At 39.0% G+C, this 14075-nt stretch overlaps 1 protein-coding gene across 20 annotated transcripts in view; it reads right to left on the reverse strand.

Annotated features, from left to right (window-relative positions):
* The window catches only part of LPP (LIM domain containing preferred translocation partner in lipoma), a 727525-nt gene that overhangs the window by 320119 nt on the left and 393331 nt on the right, over nt 1-14075 (reverse strand). Inside the window, exon 1 of one of the 20 annotated variants that reach the window (XM_051859196.2) lies at nt 7162-7298. The exons of the other annotated variants lie outside the window; for them this stretch is intronic. The gene's annotated coding sequence lies outside the window, so the exon portion shown is untranslated. Of the gene's footprint in view, nt 1-7161; nt 7299-14075 lie in introns of those variants that run through there. 20 annotated transcript variants of the gene reach the window in all.

Here is a 14075-nt window from a genome sequence, read left to right on the forward strand (position 1 = left end):
ACTTTGCCTTTCAAATAAATAAATAAATAAATAAATCTTTTTAAAAAACTTAAGAAAGTAACTTGAATGGCAATTGATACATTTTAAGCCCTAAATGTAAACTAAACATAAAAAAAAAAAATCTACTATGAGAGATGTCCCTAAGCCTAGAGACTGAAAGACCTGGAAATCTAGAAGTTTTCTTTTCTTTCTAACTCGGGATTCTGGAGGGAAAGCACCCTGAAGTCTTCTAAAGAGAGGCTAAGATGACTTATAAATCACGCTATCTTGTGGCCATGCTCACGACTGCCCCAACGCTTGTACTGCCAGGTTACAGGCAATTCGGCAGTCCTAACCTAGGAGGACTGCAGCTTCGCAGGCCGCAGGCGACAGATGGGGAAGCTGTCCTTGCGTAGCATGTAAGAGCTAACTGGAATGAATGCTCCACAGCCACAGCCACGGCCACGGCCACAACCACAGCCACGGCCCGGTGAGCCTGCTTCCTCCCAGGGGAAAGACTCACAAGTGACAATTATGAAGAACAACGGGGAATTTTCCATTTGAATGAAAAAATGACCAGAAAATCTTGAGTGCCCTAAAAGATTGTTGAGATTTCAGGTGCAGGAGGACATGTCTTGTGCTATCCCTTTACTGGTAGAAAAGGGAGCTCATGCTGAGTATGTATGAGCTCCAGCTGTAAAATCCACCTTGCTGGGTAAACTCTGCCCTCCCCACTATCACTGCCATGGGAAATTCAACTGGCAGACGAGACCCAGAACTGCAAATACAAACCTGGGCTGCATGTTCAAGCAACTTTCAGGCCACAAACAGCAAAGCAGGGAGAACGAAAAGGTTTGAGAGGAAGAACATGCCCGCACAGAAAGTTTCTGTTGTCCTAAGATTAAATGCTGAGGCAGGAAGAGATACTATTCTTGAATCAAGTGAGAAGAGATGGTGAAGTGCGATATTAAAATGCAGCACACTGGAATAAGTTTGCCTCTATAAAAACTGTTATGTTCTGTATGTGATTTAAATTAATGCCTATATTTGTGGGAGATAAAATTAAAACGAAGATAAATGGTGCCAGCACATAGCGTGTTCGCTGGAGCAATAAATAAGGCAGTGAAAGGTATTTTACATTTCAGTCACATCTATCCAAACAGGGAGCTCAAAGCACTTGAGGAACACTTGTTAAGTGAAATGCTATAATAGATTTGTGAGGCACCCAAAATGGTTATTATATGCGTCTTTCAAAAAGCAACTGGGAACTTCAGGGCCCTAGCACTCGCTGCGTGAGCATGCTGATGGCCTGCCTTTCCAACCAGTTCCACCGCTTCTCTGGCTGGCTGGGCAACCTGGAGAGAAAGCCCTCTGGCACATAACACACCTCAGATGTCTTTGCTAATAAAATATCTGTGTATCAGGCAAGATTTCCGTTTCGGCTAGGCGGAAGGAAGGACAGGCAATAATTTCCACACACATTAACAACAAGTTTCTCCTTATCCTCCATGTTGCCAGAGTGTCCTGTGAATGATTCCATGCTGTCCCATCATCTCTCCTTGGCCTGAAGATTTGTCTGAACTATTGAATACTGATGTATTCAATATTCTCTTACAGGAGAAGCTCATCAATCCCATCCTCTACATGTCCTCTCTGACTGTCCCCAGCAGAATGTGGCCAGCTGGGCACCAGCTTTTTTTTATTATCCCTTTGTCCCACAGATCTATGGGATGCAATCTGTGTTCAAAGCTCTGCTTGACACGCACCAGATTAACTTGCCAGGTGCAACCAAGCAAGGCTGGACATGCATTGCTAACTTTTTTACAGTCACTGATAACTGACTCGCCCTGTGGTCATTGTGCTCTTTTACACAGATTAAACATTTTCCAAAACGGACAGTTTAAATTTCTCACAAGGGGCAGCATCCAGGGAAACTTTGGCAGCCCCATGTCTTGGGACAACACCCCTCTAATTGAGTTACCAGGGAAGTTAGTGTGCTGGCCCGGAGAGTGCCGCTGGCTTCAGATGAGGCAACAAAAGAAACAAGCAGTCACTGTTTTTGTGGATTATTTCAGGCTGAGCCAGGCAAAATTTTAGGATTCTTAGGGATCATTTAAACCTCCCCCCTTTTTTTAAACCCCCAGAACAGAAGCATACTCAACTATATTTGTATCTTCCTTTTTACAGTTAAAATATACATTAGCATCCATTAGAATCTGAGGCAAACAAATCCCTGTTGTACCCCTTCTGTACAGGTTCATGTACTTCTTTGTGCCTTGGTTTCTCCTCTGTACAATGCAGATCATGACCATACCAACCTCATGAGGGATAAAGGATTCACCCATGAACACACACACACAACAATGCTATCACATAATGGCTTCTTGGTAGCCATGCTTGTTGCTGATAGTCATGGATGCTGCTCTCCAAGTACATGCAGCTTTCTGCTTCTTGGCACACTCACGGCTGGGTGGCCCCCTGTGAATGACTGTCTATGTGTTACATATAGGCTAGGATGTGTGCTAGCCAGCTGAAGACCTTTAGGGCTCCTCTGTTCTGGGGGAGAAGTCAGTGATGTTTGAGATGCTGCAATGAACTCTTCTGACCTTTGGCAAACAATAAGCCTGAGCAAGAGGTAAGCCCCGGTTTTAAGCACTGAGACCTGCAGGGTGTTCATCACTGCAGTATTCTCTCCTCTATCCTAATAGATATTCCTTTGACTTATGTAGGATGTCCACCCAACTTAATTCTCCTAATCAACAGAAAAGGGTGAGTATTTGGATGCACTGGACAAAATTTCAGCACAACTTAATGCAATAGTTCCTGAATGAAGCAAGGTAAGTCATATTATTATAGTAGCAAGTCAAGTTCTCTAGAGTTTTGGCAAACTGAAAATAGTCTTTCAATGCACTCCACTTAGATTCAAAGGCTTTGGGACCTTAATTCTAATAACATTACTACCAGCATTATTCTCAACCCTAAAACACTGAGTCTTTACTATAATACATCAAAGATGCCACCATTAATAAAATTTGTATGATCTTCTGTTAGACTCCTGGAAACAAGACTAGTGCCATTTAAATTTCGACATAGCACTCTGTTGTTAATTTTTTTTTGCTGTATACTTGTTAAAAGAAATGGCTTAAAATTATTAACCAGTGCTCTTTTAAAAGCATGTGTTACCTCTTTGAAGATATAAAAAGAAAAAAGTAAGTGAAACGAGTGGAAACATTTCTAATTTTTTTTAAATATATTTAGAGTTCAACCCTTTCGATTAATTTTCAACAGTTTTTCCCCATAACACTGTCCTTTGGGCCATCAGGTGCAATGTTAAAAGAGGAATGTACTATTATCTCCATGATTTTCTTCGAGGCTGCTGGTCCCCCAGAGTCAGCAAGTTCACATGTGTAGATAACGACCATTACATCTGACTCACAGTTCTCAGCCACAAGTGTTAAGTATATGGACAAATTGGGGTCTTAAAATTGCTGGGCTGTGTACGTGAGGGACGTGGTGCTTTGCTGATCTGTGTATACTGCAGAGGGAGGATGTAGGCACTGTATTATCAGGACCATTCTGAAGCTAGAAACTGAGGCAAGGAGGGTTTAAGTTGCTTGCTAAATATGATGTAGCTAGCAAGTGAAGGACACAGGGTATTCTATCTAAGATAGCCTGCCATCTTTAGAATAACTACCTCTAGCACTTATGTAATTGCTGTCAGACTTCTCATAACAGTGATTAGTTCAGCCTACATTATTTGATGGTGGGGGGCACAAGAATCATAAACTCTAAAGAAAAGTGCTCAAATACTTAAGTCTCAGAAAACTGACACAATGGGTTGGTCATTTTGTCTATAGTAAATCAAAAGGAAACTGACCATGTTAGTCTTTTTTAATTTTAATTTTTAAAAGCTTTTTTATTAGAGAGTACAGATTTCACATATTTCATAGGTATAATTCTAAGAGGATAACCACATGCCTCTCAATCATACTCTCTCTCCCCCAACCTCCCTCCTTTCTTGTGTTTTTTTTTTTAATTTTTGCAAAAACATAATTTCAATTTACTCTATAATCACAGGCTGAATGCACCACTAACCATAATATTCAACAAGTAGAAAGACCACAGTTCCACAGGAGCATAAACAAGAGCTAAAAACAACAATCAAATCAGAATTCGTGGACAAGGACAGGCACTGGGAAAGCAGGTTAAAGATGCCACCAGGGACAGCTGCATTCCATATTGGAGTGCCTAGGTTTGAGTTCTGATTCCACTTCCAACCTCCCATTAATAAACACCCTGGGAGGCAAAAAGGTGATGACTCTGGTAGTTGGCTCCCTGTCACACATGAGAAAATGAATTAAGTTCCAAGATCTGGCTTTGGCTTGGCCTACACCTGGCTGTTGCAGATATTTGGAAAGTGATGGACACTCTCCATCTGTCTCTGTTTCTGTCTCGGTATTCGTTTCCTTGCCTTTCAGGTAAATATATTTGAGTGAATTTTTTTAAAAAAGCAACGTGGACAATTTAGTAGACTTGGGGAGCTCTTTTCTAACAAGCTTAGAAAGAAACATTGGAAAGACTTGCACACAACTCTGTCTTTTGAAAATATTGAGATGAATGTACAATGAAAAGAAACACATATAACATTTAGACTATACCTACCAGCACATACATGTAGTGGATTTGTAAATACACTATTTTGTTTGCATTTAGGTTCATCCTGGTATCTATGTCTATACATGGACATTATCTTTGGGAAGGCAATCGCCCCTATTAAACATTTGAAGGCCAAATGTGCTCTTGATCCTCACAGAGCATTAAATTAGACTTAATCTGTGTCCTGGGGGAAAACCTAACTGAACAAGTATAACAATTGATTTCTTTTTTTTTAAAGCAGTTCTTTATCTCTTCTGCTTTTTAAAGGACAGTTAGCACAACTGAACAATTACTTAGGAGGTGCAATCAAAGCTTTGAGCATAGCTCTTTATATACTTATCAAATGAGTATGATAATTTGCTATAATTCTCCCTCCTGATTATATACAGTAGCTATTTCATTCTCTAAATAATATCTTGTACTTTTTTTTAGAAGTTGGTTAAATTGCTTAGGAGGAGAATATTAGGCTCAGTTTCTTTGAAGGGTAATACAGTGGGAGTGAATATATAATTATCTCTACCGGGCTTTCACCCACCATATAATGTCGTCTACTATATCTATTGCTTTCCTGTTGAGAACTCCAGTTAATCCTAGTAACTAGCACACAGGAAAATGAAGCAGGCAGATTTTATTTTTATCTCGAGATTGAGAAAATAAGGGGAAAAAATACTAAGATTGATTGAATCTGGTACATTTGCAACTTTTATTTTTAGCCATTTCAGATGCATGTGCAACCAAATAGGTAAGGTACTTTAGGCATTACAGTTACTTCTGTAGCTGTGTCCTATCTAGTACCTTCTGCCTGAGACCAACTGTCCTTTAAGGCACTCTACAGCTCAGTTATTTTATGCTTGGCAGTTACTACTCTATTCTGCATGGGGAGTTCTATTTTATTTTACATTGATGTGGATTTTATTCAAAATCCCAAAGATTTCAAGTGATTCAAACGAACTAAAATTTTAAAAGCAACTCAATAGCTTCCAGCAGAAAGAAGTTATCATAAGCCCTTCAATGAACATCTTGGGACTGCGAGAAGAATGTCATTCTCCAGTATTGCTCAATACCACTAAACGTCTGACTCTCCCAAAAGGCAGGCACCTGGGTAGGGCATTGGGTAGTCTTCTTTGTTTATGACCAATGACTGACACTGGACTAGCCACTTTCCCCTTCCCTGCACCTAATTAAGAGTATAGAACACTAACTGTAAATACAAATTAGAAAGTAAGAAGTTCAAACATGCATTATTATACTCCTGAATTAGTAAGACTATCAGATTGCTATTACTCAGAAACAAACTACTGTTATACTGAAGTCATCATTCATTTAAAAACTGATCACCACTCGATTAGATTCAAGGTTATCTGGGTCTAGGGTGAGAATGGGGAGCAAATGGGCATGAGAGTTGTAAACGTGCTGTAATTAGCTGGAAGTACCAACTGTGTAAGTTAAAAAATCACTAAACTGTAAAAAAGGCAATACAAAAAACCCGCTTGCTCAATGTCCCTCTTCACTAACATAGTGACTGTATTTTTAATGGTGTCTTGATCCATCAATTCATCTATTTAGGCTTCAGAGCTAGACTGCCTTGGCTTGAACAGCAGACCAGCCATTCAATGGCCTCAGTGAATTATAACTCTCTGGGCCACAATTTCCTTATCTGTAGCTGGAGGAACAGGGAATATTCCAGACTACCTCCCTAAGCTGCTATGACAATCAAGTGCGCTAACAAAATGGAACTGATGTAGTAAGTTCCCATCATGTGTTGGTTCTCATTTCCTATCTTTCATTTAAGTTCTTAATATTAGAAATAATGGGCAGGGCTGGCGCTATGGCACAATATGTTAAACCACTACATGTGCACTGGCATCCCATGTCGGTGCCAATGTGAGTACCAGCTGCTCCACTTCCAATTCAGCTCACTGCTGATGTGCCTGGGAAAGCAGCAGAAGATGGCTCAAGTGCTTGTCCCTTATACCCATGTGGGAAACCTGGATGAAGCTCCTGACTCTTAGTTTCTGCCTGGCCCAGCCCCAGCCATTGTGGCCATCTCGGGAGTGAACCAATGGAAGGAAGATCTCTCTTTCTCTCCCTCTCTAACTCTGCCTAAAATACATACATACATAAATCTTTTTGTAAAAAGATTTGTATATATGTATATATAAAGAAATGATATATATATATATAAAGAAATAGTTTTGCTAAAGGATTAAATTGAGAAGTGGAATTCTATATAAAATCTTGACTACATAAACACACAATAGAGATGACATAACCCTAGCTTCTATTTATAACCCAAGCCACCTCAAGTTCAAGAATATCTAGAGTTATCTTTCAAAAGCACATGTTTGAGTCTCAGAAATCTTCAGTGTTGCAATCTCCTCCCAAACTGTTGCCCCTAATACTCTCAGTTGCCTACAGGAAAAAGTGTACAATATAGAGAGTCATTGCATTGTGTCTATTTGTAAACTGCCCCTTTAAGCCTTACCAATATATTATTTTATCTTCCTATTTCTCTATTCTACTTACATTCTCCAGGTATTTCAAATTTCTTGTCCAGATGAACACACCTCTCGTTTACACACATCTTTCTTTTACAACACAGCTCCCTCTGCCCTGCTTAACTGTGGCCTGCCTTTAAAAATCTCCTATGCATTCTTTGTGACTCAACTCACATGTCACAGCTTCCAGCTGACCTCATCCTTCTTTGTGACCTCACAGTCAAGCAAAATCATGTCTGCTGAAGCACGCTTGGACACACTCTCCACCATTTGCTCAAGCACTGTCCTCTAGCACTATGTTGCCTGCTCTAATAATACTGAGCATCTATGCACGGCCAGGCTCACTGGGCCGTGGCACATCCTCTCTCCTTTACCAGAAACATTTCCCCCTCTCTAACTTTCCCAGGTCAACAACTTGCAAATTCCTGCATATCTCTCAGAAACCTATTTTTAGAGATGACCACTGCTCAGAAACCTCCTAGACAACATCTGCTTTCTCCTTTGAATGTGTTCCCAGAGTACCTCTTTACTGAATATTTGTCTAACACCACATTAAAAATTATCTGTTGATGGACATCAGGTGATGGGCTAGAATTTGCAGAAATGTCAGTTTCAATAACCCTAATACTTGGAAAGGCCCCAGCACATGGCAGGTACCCAATTAACATTTGCTGAGAGAATCTATTATTTCCTTTAAAAATAATGACTTGGTAATTGAAAGGTGAGTGAACTACACCTCAAAAAAGCCATTAATTATTTTAAAAATAAGTTACTAATCTTTAGTTTTTTTTTTCTTATTTATTTGAGAGGTAGGGAGACAGACAGAGCCCACATTAGCTGACCCACTCCTCAAATGCCCACAATGGCCAGGCAAACACCAAGAACTCAGAGTTAAGTCCAGCTTTATCCTGTGAGTGGTAAGAACCCAACACCTTGAGTTGTCACTTGCTGTCTTCCAGGGTGAGCATTAACAGGAATTGGGAGCCGAGCCAGGACTCAAACCCAGGCACTCCAATATGTTGAGAGGGTCTTAAATGCTAGGCCAAATGCCTACCCCCCAATCCATCTTTTTACCACAGCTTAACTACTCAATGGCTACACAGAGGCCTTATATGCCTACATTCCTATCGTACAGCTTGGCACTTATTTGATGCTCAAGTTTAAATATTTTTGCTGAAATTAATAAAAAAGAAACTGTTATGCCACATTCAGAGCCATTGAACCACTTTCTACAAATGACCAACTGATACAAACATCTTCAGTAGATAAATTAAGGATGAAGACAGAAAACATAGAGGTAGGAGACTTACATTTATTTCAATATTTACATTTTATAAATAAGAAATTAGGTTAATTAAAAAAGTAAATTATGAAAGATCGTGTAGATAGAATCTTTCTTCTAATCAGCATTATTAATGATGCTGAACTTAGATTCTTGTTATCACTGAAATCAGATTTAGCATTTTGAACATGGAATATATAACAACTACTGGTGATGAAATATATAGCTGGAAATAAATAATTCACCAAACAGGTGTTGCTATGCATGAGAATATGAATAAATAAATTTTTGGTCATACAAATTACATGAGTCACTATTTGGTGGGCTATTTCTAGAAAGAATTGATATTTCTAAAAAGTTGATGTCAAGAAATGCAATAACAAAGATCTACAGAAATGGGGAAAAAAATCACTAATGATTTATTTTGTAGAACAATTCCATAGAAAATGAAGAGTTACCACTGAAGGATTTGTAGCATTGGCAGTTTGCACTTGGGAGACTTCAAATTTTTTAAAACCCTCCAAAACTGACATCTAGGAATAGGTATGTGAACCAACCAGATATCACCAGGATGCTATAATGTTATAGCTAGGAAAAAGCATTTCATATCCTTGTTTTCAGTGTACTCATTCTAAAAAGGATAAAACTAACCATGTTCTCACATCTCTCTTCATAACACAGGAACTTTTCTGAAGTGACTAAAAAGCATAAGCTTAAAAAATCTGGTAAAGAATAGCCTTTGCTCCCAAGACAAATTCAAAATCTGCTCCATGAAGCCCAACATCAGAGCTACCCACCTCCCTCTCACTGGAAGGAGGCTTATTTCCTTGGCTCACTGGATCATTCCAGTCTCTTAAAAGTCCCATTTCCATTCCTGCCCCAGGGAACATACACTGTTGACCTTGAGATGTCACTTCAGCAGTCAACTCCTCAAAGAAACCTGGATGACATGCCTAGCAACCACCATTCCAGAAATCTCTACCCACACCTTTTACCTGTTTCACCACATGCAACAGCCAGCTGGCTTACTGTTTATGTTTTTACATCCCCTTCACCTCTGGTCTACTTAAAGTCATTCAGAGAAAGAACCTCACCTGACTGAGTTATTGCCTCATCCCAGGACCTGGAGTTCATACAACATGGAAATACTTGATAAATGTATGATAAATGAAGAATAAACAAAACACACAGATGTCCTGACCTTGATCTTTCACATAGCACTTGTGTGATCTCTGGCAAGTCTTCCAGGTTCTGTTTACACAAATAAAGACCAGCAGACATATACACATCTGCCTCACAATGCAGAAGCCAATGAGAGTAGAGACAAAAGTTTATAAATTAGAAATATAGTGTTCAGTCAATGAAGATCAAAGTATCACTCTATTAAAACCTACTGTGTGCCATGTTCTGTTTGAAGCACTTCACACACTCTGCATGATGCCTTTGATTTATGAGGTGTCAATAGTTTTAATCATTTAAAAAAAATGTCTGGTGCCAGGTAATCTATGTTACAATAATTTCTTATATCAATTATAGGATGAATTTAAGTCTCAAAGAAATTAAAAATATGCTCCATATTAAATAGAATATTAATACATTTGATTCTCGTAACAATTACATGACACAGATCCTATTACAATTCCCATTTTAAAAATTTGGAAATTGAGGCACAGTGTTAAGTAACTTGCTTAAAGTTACATAACAAGATTTTAAGATAATGAGAAAAGATTACAGGGGTTCATAATGCTTTACAGATTCAACTCTTAGAAACCCACAAACATCAAGTGTTAAATTTGCTTCTCTAAATGACATGATTGAGCCAGAAATTTTTCCTCCTTGAAGTGTACCATGTTCTGAGCTCTAACAATTCTCATGGCAAAGTACTACAAAAATAAAAGTAGAAAGATAACAGTTTTAAACACTGAACTTCAAGTTTTTACAATTTGCATCCTCTTTGCATGTTGGTACCAGACCAATTTGCACTTATTTGGATTTGGCTGTTAAGTTCTCTTAATCCTTTCATTTAACTGTTTTCTGTATTCATAACGTTACTGTAGGCTATTCTGGGGATGTTATTCCATGTGTTTTTAGGTCTCCTTTCTTCCCTTCTACACCCTCCACGCCGTGCTCTGAGCTTAGTGGGCACAAAATAAATGGTGCTGACTAATTAAAAGCAAAAAGCAAAAGAAAAAAACTGACTTGGCAACATATCCTATAGCATGATATTAAAAAAGACACAACTCAAGAATACATTATTGTTAGCTTCTTGAATATGATTAGTGGCATCTTGATATAATTTACATAGTCAGAAAACACGGCTTTTGGAAATTCCGGGGTATGGTAGGAGGGCTTGGGTTGGAGTTGGGGAGTGGGAAGCAGCACATACAAGTTTTGAGAAGCTGATGTGACTGGATCAACATTCAACCACTGAATAGACTGCTGAGATGGATCACAGTGGAGACTTAAAAAAAATAGTTATTTGGTGAGGTGATGAGAAATGTATAATAAAGCCAATATATGAAATATTACACACATAGAAAAGATAATGGTCTCCATCCATGCCCACTTTGGGAGGAAAAAAACAACAGTCTTTCATGTGTGCAATCACCTCTAAGCATACAAATGTGAGTGCTGTTCCCACATAAGAAAGTTAAATCTAGGGATATTCCAAATCACCTGGGAAATTCGAACATACTTATTAGGAAAAGCAATCAAAATATAAGCCCTTTTGTATTGTCCTGCTTTCATGCAAGGAAAGATTAAAAACAGTCACAATTGTATAATTTTCTAATTATTCCTTATCAAAGACATTATATAGTTGACAAGTTGCAGGGAAGATAAAATTAAATCTTGTTTATCAATTTCCCCATAATATGGTAATTCCTTCTAACTATACTAGGAACTGTTCTTCTTCACACTAAGATCAAGCACTAGAAACTATTCCAAAATTTGTCTCTATGTTCCAAGCAACAGAATCCAATTCCCCACTTGCATCCTCTCTCCATGGCCAGTACCCAGGACTCAGATAAATGGCATAGGCCACTTCTGTACAAATTGGAAAAGGTTGTGAGTAGAGTAACTTCCATTCATTTTCCAGCAGTGCGTGTTTATAAAAATAACCTTGAAGTACAGTAAAAGTCTCCTTTCAATCATCAAATATTGAATGCTTTCCATTACTTTAAAATAAAACATGTTTTACTCTGTTCAGTTCTTTAAATTCCTTTACCACAGTAAGATATAACATTCATTTGACACAAATTTAGAGACAAACACAAATCCTATCTGGGATTTTATAAAATTGCTAGAAATATTAGCAGTGAAGGAATGGAATAAAGCCCCTTAAAAGTTATTAAAGTTCTAACAATATCTTATAACTGCTTTCTAATGGGCTTATTGCTGAGTTAATTCTACTAATCAGAAGTCTTTAAAGTGCATGTGTGTATATTGCTATTTGCACCTTTTAAAGCATATTGGCATTTTGAAGGGCTGTTCTGCTTACAATATGCTCAGATGTGTATGTGTATGGAAAGGGTATGTTCTATTCATGAGGAACCCATGTTTAGTGCACTGGAATAAGCAATGCAGAAGGGTCAGGGGTCCAATTTCTTATGCTATGATTTTAGTAGGTGCTTCTACTCAACCTCAGTCGGTGTTAATCTTATCACCCGTGGAAAGGAAAATATAAAAGTTGTTCCTATATTCTTTAAAGAGTTATTAAATTGTGAACAGCACTCGAAATACAAACCTTCAGTAATGACCTTTATTAAGTGTGCTACTATCAGAAGATTTCCATTTTATATGCTAATTTGACCAAGAAACTTGAATATTCCTTTTGATGCCTGGATTAGCCAAAATGAGTATCTTACAAACTCACTTTAAATTTGGTTAAAATGGAGACATCTTATTGTAGATGCAAAATTAAGGCCATGATATGATACTACCGTCTGAGCAAGCCTAAGGGGTTTTTGTCTGCAATGGAAGACTATAAGTAACTGGATGGTCCATGCTGTCTTTCAGCTAATATAACACACAAAAGACCTACCCAATAGTTTTATAGATAGCCATTTTCAAACCAGAGTGAAACTACATAGTACTGAAACACAGACCTTGTGTCCGAGGCAAGAGGCAGCAGGGAAGGGGAGGCACCTTTCCTTGAGTTATGGAACCACTAAAAGACAAAAATATCTGCGAAGCTCCAGCCTCAGGGAGTTGGGTCACTCTGACTTCCTAAACTCCACCCTCCTCCCTACCGCAATTGCTGTCCATGTCCACTCAGCAAGACTCCCCTCTTAACTATATTCTTCATCTCACCTCCACTTATTGATGCATTACCTCCAGAACACATTCTGTCTTCCATCATATTTGCTTTAGCCATCTGGAATCTCTTTTTCTTACAGGAAATCACATCATTCCACCTTTATCTAGTCCACAAAACCTATTTGGTTATCCCAGGGGATAGGCTAGACCCCTATATCAACATCTTGACTGTTGCCATCACTAAAGAAAGAGGGTTCTGACAGGTTCTCTTTTTTAAACAGTTGTTTCTGTTCTATTTATTTGAAAGGCAGAGAGACAGATGAAGAGTGGCCTTCCATCTAGTTGATCTTCCCCAAATGCCTCTAACACTAAGGGCTGAGCCAGTTCAAAGCCAGGGGCCTGGAACTCAGTCCAGGTGTCTCATGTGAGTGGTATGGATAGAACTCATAACCGTCATCATCTGCCTTTCAGGGTGCCTATCAGTAGGAAACTGGACTGGAAGCAGAGTAGCTAGGACTTGAACCAGGAACCAACATATAGAATGTGGCACTCCCAAATAATCACGTAAAAATTATACCACAACACCCAAGCACTTGCAGCATCTTCTACTGCTTTTGCAGGCCATAGGCAGAGAGCTGGATTGGAAAAGGAGAAGCTGGGACTTGAACTGGCACTCATATGGGACGCTGGAACTACAGGCAATGGCTTTACCCACTACATTGCAGCACTGACCCCAGTAACAGATTCTTAAGAAGGCCAAGAAACTCAGTGGAGACTCCTCAGATTTCAATCAAATCTTGGTACTACCTGACAACTTTTTCATGAATTTGTCTACTGTGTATCAAGAAGGATTCACCCAATTTTCTTGACTTTCCATGCTTCCATGCCTCCTTATCCACCCATAACTTCCCTCCCTACTTTTGAGAAGAGTGAAGCTATGTAGCACACAGTTTCTCTTCTGGTTGCTCTCTTCTCAATGAACAACCTCTGTTTCTAAAGAGGCACTCTTTCTTTTTCTGCATGAATAGAGGAAGCCATGACCTATTTTTGTGCTAAGCAAATCTGCCCAATCACGTCCTTTATTCTAGTTCCTATTGCCTCCTCCAGAATTCGGTTCCCTCCTTGACTCCCTCTACACAGTCCCTAGACTAGTCCATGACTCCTACTTCCTGAGTACTTTCCCTTTGGTAAGTGTCACTTTTACCTGGAGGCAGGGATAGTGGCACTTAACTTTGGTCCCCCTCTCCTCTAAAGCTACCTTTCTTTAACAACAAACATCTTGAAAAGCTCAGAGACGAGAAGAAAGAGAATTGAACTCAGACAGCGTTCACTGCTGGTTACAGGAACATCACAAACTGAAGTCTTCAGAATGAGTTTTTTGATTGTGGACTTGAATGTTGCAT

This window comes from Oryctolagus cuniculus, chromosome 4, assembly GCF_964237555.1.
Source record: "Oryctolagus cuniculus chromosome 4, mOryCun1.1, whole genome shotgun sequence".
Lineage (NCBI taxonomy): Eukaryota > Metazoa > Chordata > Mammalia > Lagomorpha > Leporidae > Oryctolagus > Oryctolagus cuniculus.